Here is a 13,656-nt window from a genome sequence, read left to right on the forward strand (position 1 = left end):
TAGCATCCAACAGTGCTGTAACGCTTGGCTCATGTCGCTAAACGTTTCTAAAACAAAGCTAATATCTTTTCGGCATCGCTGTAATTACGTCTTATCGAATTATATCACTAACAACCAGCTGAGCGACACTACTTTTTCGTTAAAATAACATGATGTTTATATTTCATCTGATTCAACTGGGTCCACTCACGTTAATCATCTAGCAAATTCCGCTAACCGAGTGCTTGGATATCTCCGCTGTAATCTTGTCCTGACGTCTCCTTGAGTTAAATTACTCGCCTAAATAACTTTTATCCGACCTAAGCTTGAATATGCTAGTGCTGTTTTCGATCCTCACCAAATTAACCTGATGAATGTTCTTGAATCCGTCCAAAATCGCGCAAGAAGATGCATACTTTCCGAGTACTCTCGTGGTTCAAGCATCTCCGACCTGAAAACCCAGCTTAACCTTTTCACTCTTGTTTCCCGCCACAGAATCGCACGACTTTACCTGTATCACAAGCTTTTTTTTTTCATTCTTTGCCCATTGAAAATAAGTACATCAGAAGAGCCCACCGCATTTCTCGCACCACCCATCCCAATGCAGTGTATTCTGAGCATGGCCGCACCACTGCTTTCCAGCAATCGTTTTTTCTGCGCACTACTCGAGACTGGAATGACCTGCCAGCCGGAACCGCTATTATCATCGATTCGCAGTGTTTTAAGCAAATCATTGAAGCACGCCCATGATGTTTCGCGATAACCCGATGTGCCGTATGTATGCCGAACCCTCATGTAATGCCCATCGGGGCCCTTGAGGAATAAATAAATAACTAACTAAATAAATAAATAAATAAATAAATAAATAAATAAATAAATAAATAAATAAAAGCATTTGACGCCTGCATTACTGACGGCAAATTATTAACGCATGATGATAAAAAATGGGACCCAATGCAAACCCTTGAAGCCCACCACATGTGACCATACTTGATGTGGATATAAACCCGTCAATTTCTTCTTGTTGCTTTCACGATGCAGATAAGAAGAAAATAAGTCATGAGAGCCACCAACAATAGCGTAGCACATAAGTTTTTCTAACAGTGCCGAGTGACAAATGGTACTCAGTGCGTTCTCTATAGCGGTGAAAATTCCGATAACAATCATTTGCTAGTTAAGGACAGAGTTGATGGTTTCGGAGACTAAGGAACCCAGTAGATGTGGACCTTCCTAGGACCAAACCATAATGCTCAAAGCAACTCACGTTGTTTTTGCTCAGGAAGTTCTTCAGCTGTAGTGCGACCAATTTTTCAAAAAATATTCTTTATCTTGCTTAATATCTTGTTTATCTGCAGCTACCGGGAATGTTGTGGTTGCCGCTTTTGTATACTGGCAGGACTATGGCCGATTTTTCCTATATCTGGATCTGGCAGGTAACGAATGGTTAAATAAATGATCAAGTGGAGCACTCAAAGTATGCGTACTATCTTTCAGTACACTAATTTATATGCCGTCGATTCCTGTGGCCTGTTTTCACAGGTAGTCCACTATAGCAGAGGTCACCTCTTCCTCTGTTATGAGCTGAAAACTCAACGCGTTTTCATTTTCTTTTCAGCTTGAGTGGTGGGCTGTGAACTGCTAAGTTGTTTCTTAGCACAGTCACCACCAGTAGCAATGTAATTATTATAATAATTAGTAAGACTAGTTATATTGCAGAAGTTTTTTTGGCACGTTTGTTTTGTGTCGCAACGATTAATAAGACCAGAAAAATAGGTATTTTTGCTTTTATGCATCATCCTAAAGGACTGATCTCTGAAATATTTGAATTGGCCCTCATAATAATCGTTTGTTTCGTTCATCTTCAGCTTATTATAGTAGTAATCTTTTTTTCTAGCAGTGCAAGAACAGCCAGTGTTATTCAAGGAATTCATAGTTTATTAGTAAATGGAGTAATGCAACTTCGTCATTTAAGTAATCATTGTTTCTTTAGTTGTTCACACAAAGCAACGTAACTGGGCTATCTTGGAAGAGACAAACGGAAAGAGAAAGAAGAAGCATATCCCAGAGGAAAAACAATTTCTCTGGTTAATTATACAGTTCGTTGTCAACAACGTAATATAGGGAGGCTAATGTAAGTCTGACAACAGAAAAGAAAAAAAGAACCGTGACCCACCACTCTCAAACAAACGGTAAACATTAAGAAGCAAATACATTTTTATTATTCTCTCGACGTTACGCGAAATCTGCTCGGTTGTCGTTTTGACTGTTAATGGCTGAGTGCTTTAGCGCATGTTGGTCTGTTTTGGGAACGCCATTTGAGGGCTGCCTGCACAGCCGAGCCTCCTTCTATAGTCTAAGCTATAGGCCCAAGCTATAGTGTGCGGACAGAGGTTACGAGATTCCGTGCAGGCACCTCCCGCTGTGCTCTTTATTAAGGACACGAGGAGCGACTCGGCGAATCCCAACACGGCCGTCCTCTGAGCAGCTGCAAATGCTCCTGCGCAGACGGCACAGTACAAACCCACGCAGAATTCGGAGAGCGAACTCAACCTTGGTATACGCTGCCTCAAACTTCCGGACGCCCTTAGTGTTAGACGGCAGGGAGATATTGCAATGGATCCGAATGCACTCACTCGGTGGGGCCTTGAATGCAATGGGCTTCGTTATCGTGACGTCCATTAGCAATATATCTGCCGAAAGGCAAACAAGGAAATAAAACAATGTTCCTTTACTTGAGTACATTTGTGTGTTGTTGCCCTTCGTTTGAACATAGAAGACAAGTGCCTTCCTTAACTTGCTACTGAAAATGCGGTATTTTTTTTCTCTTTTGCGATAATGTACTCTTGTACGCTCCGATGTCGGGTAGGTCAATTTAAAGTGCAGTGTAACTATGGTATACTTATTTGTAGTAATTATTATTTCTGCCTACTGTAGAAGCAAAGGGATATATCGCAGCAGCAGGGGCAAAACTACTCCTGAAATTGCCGCACCGAAATTTTTAAACGCAGCTATTTTGTCCCCACAGCAATACAATGGCATGGTTTACGTTGTCATATTCGATTCTTGAATTTATCTATTATTTATTCAAGCGCGGCAACGTAAAAAAATAAACCGATTTTCCCTGTACGGGAACTGACCAAAACATGAATAGTAAAAATTTAGAGGACGCTTAAGCTTCACCTATAAGACTGGAACACCATAGCCTTCAAAGACCCCTTACTGCTTTTCATGCTTCTTGGGAACTGCAGCTTATGTAATTCTAACGATTACCGGGACACGCTGCTGCGAACGCTATGCACAAAGGAGAGCTTTCTGCTAGAAACGCGGTCTATTGTATTTGGGCGATCTCCTGTTATTGTTTCGCATTTTTGATATTTCAATCTGAAAATAGCTAACATAAAGGACATGCTGTCGGTGTTCTTTTTTCCCATTACATTTGTTCGTGAAGTGCCGTTCTCAAAATTCTGAGGAATAACTTTGCAGAGAATGAAAGACAAGGTATGAGCAACTTTGGTGGTAGAGAAGTTGTTGCGTATGCGTGGTTCGGAATTTGGTGCGACATTCTTTTTTGCGAGGCGACGTCCAGGGCTGGGCGCCGACGCGAAACGCCGAAGCTTGATTTTCGGCGACACGGGCTCCTTAAAGGGACACTAAAGTGAAAAATGATTTTTTCTGCATCAGTAAATCACCGTTCTACAACTTCAAAAACACCACTCTTACAACGATAAGACGTTCGGTAAGCCAGAAAAAGCGCAAGAACGAAATACGGGTGGCGACGCCTACTTAAGTTCCTGAACCTCGGGGCTGTGACGTCTGGGATTTTGGTGGCATCTTCTAGGGCCTACAAATTATATATAGTGGTACAGGCTGACTACATTGTGTTCTAAAGGAACCAAGTATTAAATATGGCACGTTTCTGGCACCTTTATTCAGTCAACGCGGCTGAAATGCGAAAACATACATTGCGATCCCTGACGTCACGGTGGCGTACCGGCGCTGGGGTTTCGGCGCGAAGTTCAAATACTGATATTTGGATCTTCATTTTCTCATCTAATAATCAAACTGTTTTTTTTTAAATGACTGCCTGCATGGTTCTCAAACAATGCTTCATTAGTCTAAACTGATTTATAGTTTCGTTGTAGTGCCCCTTTAATGCTATCGCATTAAAATGAGGTTTATTTCTCGGAACAGGCAGCTAGAGCGGTTACGTTGCTGATGTTGGTTTGGGGGCAGCGCTCTGAGCCATAACTTCAGCGTCGTCTTGTGTGAAACGTTGACGATGCTGCTGCTATTGGTGGTGTTCGTCATTGTCAGTTCGTGGTGTTCCTCTTCTTCATCACAATCACCCCTGGGAGAAAAAGTGGTCATTCTGGCGTGTCAAGCATTACTAACAAAGAGCGGCTCACGGCAATGATTCAAGCAATCTACGCGAACAATTTCACCTCCGCGACGAAGGAGGTCATAGATGAGATAAGTCACCGAAGACGTGCGCTCGACAATGCGATAAGGTTCACCGAAACGGGTAAGGATTTTGAAGACAGGCTAGGAAAGTTGGAAGCTACCGATATCCTGACGAGGTCGCCGGGAAAGAAAACGCATTGTACAGTGCGGGCATCATGGACCCTTTTCTGGCGCTGTTGCTCAGTGGTGGTGAAGAGCCGCGCTAACTTTCGGCGTTACTAGGCATGTTGTGCTACAGTCGAAACTGGCACGCGCTCCGAAACATCGGGACGGTAGGGCAGTAGGGTTTCCATGATGGGGTTGGGTAACGGCCATAGAGCAAATAGTAGAGAGAAAAGCCATTGGTTTTCTGGGTTGCGGTGTTGTAGGCGAATGTAACAAATTGTACAATAACGCCTCAGTCTGTGTAGTGAGATGCAACGTACACGGCCAGCATGTCACACAGGGTCCGGTTCAAGCGTTCGGTGAGCCCATTGGTGTTAGGGTGGTAGGCGGTTGTATTTAGATGAATCACGTGGCACTGAGCTGACGAGCTTCAACAATCTCAGACGAAAAGATGCGCCCTCTATCGCTGAAAGGTTCATGAGGTGGGCCGTGATGGAGGATCAAACAGGGGAGCAGGTAGGAGGCGACGTCGCATACCGTGCCTGCGGGGAGTGCTGCAGTTCCCGCGGCATCAGCATCGGAACGCTTGCGGCAATTGCGGTAGATGAAAGTGATGTTGAACTCTTGAAGTCGAAGAGCGGGCAAGGCGGTCACGTGGGTCTTTCAAGGTTGACAGCCAACGAAAGGCGTTATGAACCGCGACGAGGTCAAAAAGGCGGCCGTACAAATAACGGCAAAACTTCCTAAGGGCCCGTACGTTTTACTATAGTTGGTCTCTGCTTGGGTGTGTACGGCTGGTATGAGCAACAACCTATTCAGGATGCCCGGGTTTTCCTTGTGCTAGAATGGCGTCGAGACTGATTACGCTGGCGTATGTATCTCTCAGTCTGTACCTCTGTCGCAGCTGCAGGGTCGAAGTGACGCAGGATAGGAGGCCAGATGAGAAGACTTTGCAATGTTGTGAACGCCTCGCTGCGGTCTGAAGACCATAAGGAAAGGTTACCGGCGCTACCCAGAACTTGTGTCAAAAGGCTCATGGTAGACGCGAAGTAGCGAATAAAACTTTTAGAGTACGGACAATAGCCGACGAAACTGCCAAATTCTGTTAGATTCATCGGTCTTGGAAAGTCAGTAACGGCACGCAAATTCGCGGTATCCTGTTGTATGACATGCTTAGACAAGACGTCGCCGAGTATGCTCGACTATCGAGTGGCAAAGGCACTTGTGAAGACACAGTTGGCTCTCAGCGTGGGTTAGGTATGTCAGAAGGGACCTGAGGCGGTCAAAAGGCGCCGTGAAATCAGGAGCGATAAAGACAATATCATCGGTCTAACACAGACATGTTTGCCATTTCAAGCGACACAAAACAGTGTCCATCATTCGCTACAACATTGCGAGTGCATTACAGATGAAAACAGGAAATACGTTGAACTCATGAAGCTGATTAGGGGTTACGAATACAGTCTTGTGCTTGTCAGCGTCGGCCATGGGTAGGTGCCAATACTCTGGCCGCAAGTAACGTGAAGAGAAAGATTCAGAGCCCTGTAAGCAGTGAAGCACATAATCTAATATTGGTAGAGAATACACGTCCTCGCGAGTGATCTCCGTTGGGCATGAAAAGTGAACACAGAGGCGTACAGAGCCATCTTTCTTAACAAGAACGACTGGCGAGGCCCATGGAGTGCGAGAGGGGTGAACAATGTTGCAGCGAAGTATGTCGTTGACATGTTTACCAATCACAGAAAGCTCCGTAGAAGACAAGCGGTGAGGTTGTTGCCGCAGCGGTTGATGCGTGGTCATGTCGATGTGCCGCATCACAGTGGACGTGTGTCCAAGGGAATACCGAATAGCATCGAAAGAAGAACAAAAATTGCACATGGTGGTGATAAGCTCTGAACTTTGCTCTGGTATAAAATGGTCAGCGATGGATGGGCTAAAGAACATGGTTGAAAACTTGTCGGAAGCACAAAGAGCACCAATGTCAGCGAAGTCGTCGACAGAAGTAGCATCTGGCACGTCGATGAAGTGCAGAGACTGAATGGCATGGACATGGCGCAGATATTGGCCACGGAGTTATGTGCAGTTAAGTGCGGGTGGAGCGGTGGCGTAAAGGTAGAACACCCGCCTCGCGTGCAAGAGGTCCGTGGTTCGAATCCCGGTGCCGGCAATTTACCACCGGATTAAAAAAAAAACAAAAAAATCCGCGAGTTGATAAAATTGCACGAACAGCCCTGGAGTGTGGCCTGATCGCGGCGACCAGAACCGGTAACGCACTCCCTCACCAGAGCAGGAATGGCCATCCTGGTGCAGTACTTGCCCACAACCTCCTTTATGAACACAAAAATCACACCCCGGCCCTAAGTCCCGAGCAGCTGCGAAGCAACTTACCACGGCGGCGGTCAGATTTGCGACGCAGCAGAGGGTGCTAAGAATCACTGGCTCCGGACAGGCCGCCATTCGAATATGAACCTGGCAACCTTTAACGCTAGAACATTATCTAGTGAGGCGAGTCTAGCAGTGCTGTTGGAGGAATTAGAGGGCAGTAAATGGGATATAATAGGGCTCAGTGAAGTTAGGAGGCCAAAAGAAGCATATACAGTGCTAAAAAGCGGGCACGTCCTGTGATACCGGGGCTTAGCGGAGAGAAGATAACTAAGTGTCGGATTCCTGATTAATAAGAATATAGCTGGTAACATACAGCAATTCTATAGCATTAACGAGAGGGTGGCAGGTCTTGTTCTGAAACTTAATAAGAGGTACAAAATGAAGATTGTACGGATCTACGCGCCTACATGCAGTCATGATGACCAGGAAGTCGGAAGCTTCTATGAAGACGTGGAATCGGCGATGGGTAGAGTGAAAACTAAATACACTATACTAATGGGCGACATTATTGCCAAGGTAGGCAAGAAGCAGGCTGGAGACAAGGCAGTGGGGGAATATGGCATAGGCACTAGGAATAGCAGGGGAGATTTATTAGTAGAGTTTGCGGAACAGAATAATATGAGGATAATGAATACCTTCTTCCGCAAGCGGGATAGACGAAAGTGGACGTGGAGGAGCCCGAACGGTGAGACTTGAAATGAAATAGACCTCGTACTCTGCGCTAACCCTGGCATCATACAAGATGTGGACGTGCTCGGCAAGGTGCGCTGCAGTGACCACAGGATGGTAAGAACTCGAATTAGCCTAGACCCGAGGAGGGAACGGAAGAAACTGGTACATAAGAAGCCGAATAATGAATTAGCGGTAAGAGGGAAAATAGAGGAATTCCAGATGAAGCTACAGAACAGGTATTCGACTTAGTGTTGAAGCAATGAATGCCAGTCTTATGGGCATCATTAGGGATTGTGCAATAGAAGTCGGTGGTAACTGCGTTAGATAGGATACCAGCAAACTATCGCAGGAGACGAAAGATCTGATCAAGAAACGCCAATGTATAAACGCATCTAACCCTACAGCTAGAATAGAACTGGCAGAACTTTCGAAATTAATCAACAAGCGTAAGACAGCTGACATAAGGAAGTATAATATGGATAGAATTGAACATGCTCTCAGGAACGGAGGAAGCCTAAAAACAGTGAAGAAGAAACTAGGAATTGGCAAGAATCAGATGTATGCGTTAAGAGACAAAGCCGGCAATATCATTACTAACATGGATCAGATAGTTCAAGTAGCTGAGGATTTCTGTAGAGTTTTATACAATACCAGTGGCAACCACGACGATAATGGAAGAGAAAATAGTCTAGACGAATTCGAAATCCCAAAGGTAACGCCGGAAGAAGTAAAGAAAGCCTTGGGAGATATGCAAAGGGGGAAGGCAGCTGGGGAGGATCAAGTAACAGCAGATTTGTTGAAGGATGGTGGACAGATTGTTCTAGAGAAACTGGCCACCCTGTATACGCAATGCCTCATAACGTCGAGCGTACCGGAATCTTGGAAAAACGCTAACATAATCCTAATCCATAAGAAAGGGGACGCCAAAAACTTGAAAAATTATAGACCGATCAGCTTACTGTCCGTTGCCTACAAACTATTTACTAAGGTAATCGCAAATAGAATCAGGAGCACCTTAGACTTCTGTCAAGCAAAGAACCAGGCAGGATTCCGTAAAGGCTACTCAACTATAGATCATATTCACACTATCAATCAGGTGATAGAGAAATGTGCGGAATATAACCAACCCTTATATATAGCCTTCATTGATTACGAGAAAGCATTTGATTCTGTCGAAACCTCAGCAGTCATGGAGGCATTACGGAATCAGGGTGTAGATGAGCCGTATGCAAAAATACTGAAAGATATCTACAGTGGCTCCACAGCCACCGTAGTCCTCCATAAAGCAAGCAACAAAATCCCAATAAAAATGCGTCAGGCAGGGAGATACGATCTCTCCAATGCTATTCACAGCTTGTTTACAGGAGGTATTCAGAGACCTCGATTGGGAAGAATTGGGGATAAAAGTTGATGGAGAATCCCTTAGTAACTTGCGATTCGCTGATGATATAACTGCAATGCATGCTCACTGACCTGGAGAGGCAAAGCAGAAGAGTGGTCTAAAAATTAATCTGCAGAAAACTAAAGTAATGCTTAACAGTCTCGGAAGAGAACAGCAGTTTACAATAGGCAGCGAGGCACTGGAAATCGTAAGGGAATACATCTACTTAGGGCAGGTAGTGACTGCGGATCCGGATCATGAGACAGAAATAATCAGAAGAATAAGAATGGGCTGGGGTGCGTTTGGCAGGCATTCTCAGATCATGAACAGCAGGTTGCCATTATCCCTCAAGAGAAAAGTGTATAATAGCTGTGTCTTACCAGTACTCACCTACGGGGCAGAAACCTGGAGGCTTACGAAAAGGGTTCTACTCAAATTGAGGACGATGCAACGAGCTATGGAAAGAAGAATGATAGGTGTAACGTTAAGGGATAAGAAAAGAGCAGATTGGGTGAGGGAACAAACGCGAGTTAATGACATCTTAGTCGAAATCAAGAAAAAGAAATGGGCATGGGCAGGACATGTAATGAGGAGAGAAGATAACCGATGGTCATTAAGGGTTACGGACTGGATCCCAAGGGAAAGGAAGCGTAGCAGGGGGCGGCAGAAAGTTAAGTGGGCGGATGAGATTAAGAAATTTGCGGGGACGGCATGGCCACAATTAGTACATGACCGGGGTTGTTGGAGAAATATGGGAGAGGCCTTTGCCCTGCTGTGGGCGTAGCGAGACTGATGATGATGATGGTGATGATGATGATGTGAGCGGAAAGGAGAAAGGGTTGCATAGAAAATTTTGGCTGAAATCAGCCGAGATATCGAGAGTCAAAAAGAGGGGCAGTATAGTATTTTTCGAGATAAATATCTCAGAAGGGACCAGCAAAACACAGGCGTCAGAGATGCTTCCGTAAGGCGCAGGTAAAATAACAGCGGCATGCGGAGGCATGTGGTCGGAGAATCGTCTAAACGGAGGTCGTATAAAGAAGAAATTTAGACTTCTGGCCGCTCGCAGTTGATGGCGTCCTGTCGTGAGAGGAAATCCTATACAAAAATGACGTCGTTACAGCAGGAGGTGGCACAATGAACTCAATGATACACAAAACGTCTATAATTACAGCTTGGGCCGTACAAGCTACTAACAGCTGAAGATGTTGCGCTGTTGCTACACGGAGAGCTATGCCAGCTACTGGCATCGTCAATTCCTACGAGGAGGGACAAGTATTACATTCATAACACACTCCACTATACAAGAGAGCAAAAGTTCAGACACATTCAACAGAAATTTCAATGACGTTCAACAGAGAAAAGTGAGAACTTGGACACTGTGATAAGGACGGAGTTCCTGCCTAATAAACTGCTGCATTTAGTTTTCCTCTTCTGCAGGCATGAGACGAGAACGGAATTGGGAGGGAAAGCACCGGTGTGGTGACGGAAAACGTTGGCCTAAGGAGACATGGCGTTCACGGGGGCTTGGAGGTGATCCTGGAGTGTAGCGGAGCGGTTGCTGATCAGCATAGCAAGTCAACGGTTGATAGCCGTATGAGACGGCCAGTAGCATTTGGCGGTGTCGGCAGCGGACTATATGGCCATAGTGGCCACAGTCAAACAAAATTGATTTGTCGTTCAAGTACGCCAACGCTTTGCAGCTATAGATCCGAGGCAGGCCTAGCGGGTGCGGGGAGGAGTCTGCACCTGCAATGGCTGGCGCACTGTGAAAGCATAGTGCGTTCGAGGCTTTGTGATAACGTTGGCGTACATGATAGGAGCAACTACAGGATGCGGCTGATGGGAGACTGGAACAGAGTCGGCAGTTTCTGCTTCGATCACCTGCCAAATAGTGGGTCAGATGTAAGCAACAGGCCGCGTCTGGTGCTGCGGCTGAGCAAACTGCACCAGTGAGAGCTGCCGAGCTACTTCCTCACATACGAATGCCTTGACCTGTGACAGAAGTGCTGACAGGTCCTATATGACGGCCAGGCATGCGCTGCTCTCGTCGTTTCTACCCAAGCGACGGTTCTCAGCCCGCTGTTTCCGGAGCTCGTCGTAGCTCTGACACAACTTGATGAGGTGCGCTACGCTGTTCTGGTTTTTTGCCAACGCCATCCGAAAGACGTCATCGTCATTTATTTTCACGATGAGCTTGATTTTGTCAGATTCGAGCTTGGAGGCATTGACTCGCTTCGAGAGGTCGAGAGCGTCCTCAATATTCCTTGTGAATGACCCGCCCCGCTGTTATGACCGCTCGCGCATACGCTGTTTTACGTGCAAGTGTCGTATGGCGGGGCGTTTACACACTTCTATAAGGGCGGTCTTGAATGCGAAACAAGTGGGAAAATCTGCCTCGTGTTTTTTTGAACCAGTGGTTAGCCTCATTAGAAAAGAAAAAAAAATTACACAGGAGCTCCTATGGGAGTTGTCCAAGTATGCGTAAACGTTGTGGCGCTTGCCCATCTCCATGCAGCCTGATGTCATTGTCAATATTATGAAACTTGTGTCAACGAGTATAAAGCTTATCTGCCCTTATAAGTCATTATCAACCTTTTGGGATTAGCTATCAGACCCTTATCAATCCTTACGCGTCCTTATGAACCTTATCGGACATTATCTGACCTTTTTCAGCTCTTATCGGTCCTTTTCAACCTTATCAGATTTTATCCGACCCTTATCAGTCGTTATCAGTGCATAATAACATAATCAGAATTTATGCTACCGTTATAAGCCATTATTGCGCTAGCAGGTTACACATCCTCGTCGAACCACTATCAACCTTGATGAGACCCATATAACCTCATCTCTCCCTATCATCCTTATGAAATCGTTGACTGCTTATCTTTCTGTCTTGCGCGCCGTTAGCTCTAGTAGAGTGGTGGCATTTCGGTAGGTGAAGAAATGCCCCAACGAATATATATCATCGACCACCCAAACGCACAGGGCACGTGTATGGCATGTTTGGCATTATTTTACGCAAGATCGGAATTTTCCTGATGTCTACAAAGAACCAAGTCGACTCTGCAAAATATGGTTCTATGGATGGCTTTTATTCCACCATCACCAAATATTTCAACAAATCCTTCAGAGAAAGAATAATTTGTACATTATTTACTTTATAGTGATTCGTCTTACCTGATAGACAAATTTTCTTGTTGGTTAAGCATAGAAATGCTCACGCATTTAAAATAGAAGATGATATTGTTGAGTTTAGTGGTGTCATCCTGTTGGTTTTGGACGCTTATCCTATCGTTAGACGATAGCCAGTCTTCGACAGCACTGTCGTTGATGACCACCGGATCCCTCTGGTAGGGCACCCCAGAGCCGATGACGGACGCAGGGGGCATGGTTGCGTCTTCAGTCACACAGGGCCGCAGCATTTAGCCGCAGAGTTATAGAACGAATTCTTGACTGTTGATACCAGCACCTACGCGAAATAAAATGTAAGAAAGGCTTATTGTCCGGAACAGGCGTCTAGAGCAATTACGCCGGGCAGCGCTCTGAACCGTAACTTCAGCGTGGTCTTGCGTGATACGTTGACGATGCTAGTGCTGCTGGGGATGTTCATGTGCAGTTTGTGGTGTTCATCTACTGCATCCCAATAGCACTGCTAGGTCATCGGCAAGGTGCGGAATGTCTTATGCGTGGCAATGGTGTGTGTGGGGGTCATGTTGATGTAGTACGCGTTATTTATTTTTATATGCGTGATGAGTACGGCCAGAGTAATGGACACAGTTACATTGCCAAACATATATAAATACGCATATGTATGTCCTGTCGGCATATAACTTCTACAAACTGCGGCAAGGCGACGGTGACGTATGACTGAATCTTACGTGCCTTATTAAAAAAAGAAAACTCGCCGACCACAAAACAACCTATGTGACCAATGCACATGGGCATTTAAAATACTAACAAAACACTGCTTGCAACAGAAAGGTCGTATACATCGCAGTTGCAGCTCATGAAAATGAGGCACGTCTGAATATATTGCTTGTGGTAAAGATAGTATGATCAGGGCAGAACACCTTATCATCCTCAAGCATGGGATTGGGGCGAGAGTGAAAAAAAAGTATCATTGTGGAGATGCTTGAACGAAGATAAGTTCATGCCACTAAAAGAAACCAGTCAGGCGTGTCACACGTGATGCGCTCTACATGGCGCATTATGTGCATTTCAATAAAAACGGAGCGTATGTGTCGTGTGTTTCTTTCACTGTTAGCAATAGAAAAGCTTTCTTAATTATTTTTTGAAGTTGTTCTCTCTTATAGCTACAATTTTAAAGTATGGGTTCTCAGGTCGTCATATTTCCCATGATGCTGCGAATAAACAACACAGGTGCAACTCCTGGAGCCTAAAGGACCGCTTACTATTGAGTCATTGCACGCCAACTGTCCCAACCTTGGCACTCGACCATCAGCTATTTGTTTGAAAAAAATTGAAGACTATCTATTTTAAGCAAGAAGTCTTCCTGTAAAACTTTCTTGCGAAAAAAAAAAAATCAGCACCGCTAGGAACTTGTGAAGTTCTTCAGAAAGCTCGATAGTATGAGTCGTAAAACGCATTGTCGAAAAGTTTTCTCTTTCTAAATTAGGCGAGCACAATTTTCCTTGAGAATGAAGATAGGC

Source organism: Dermacentor albipictus, chromosome 6, assembly GCF_038994185.2.
Source record: "Dermacentor albipictus isolate Rhodes 1998 colony chromosome 6, USDA_Dalb.pri_finalv2, whole genome shotgun sequence".
Taxonomy (NCBI): domain Eukaryota; kingdom Metazoa; phylum Arthropoda; class Arachnida; order Ixodida; family Ixodidae; genus Dermacentor; species Dermacentor albipictus.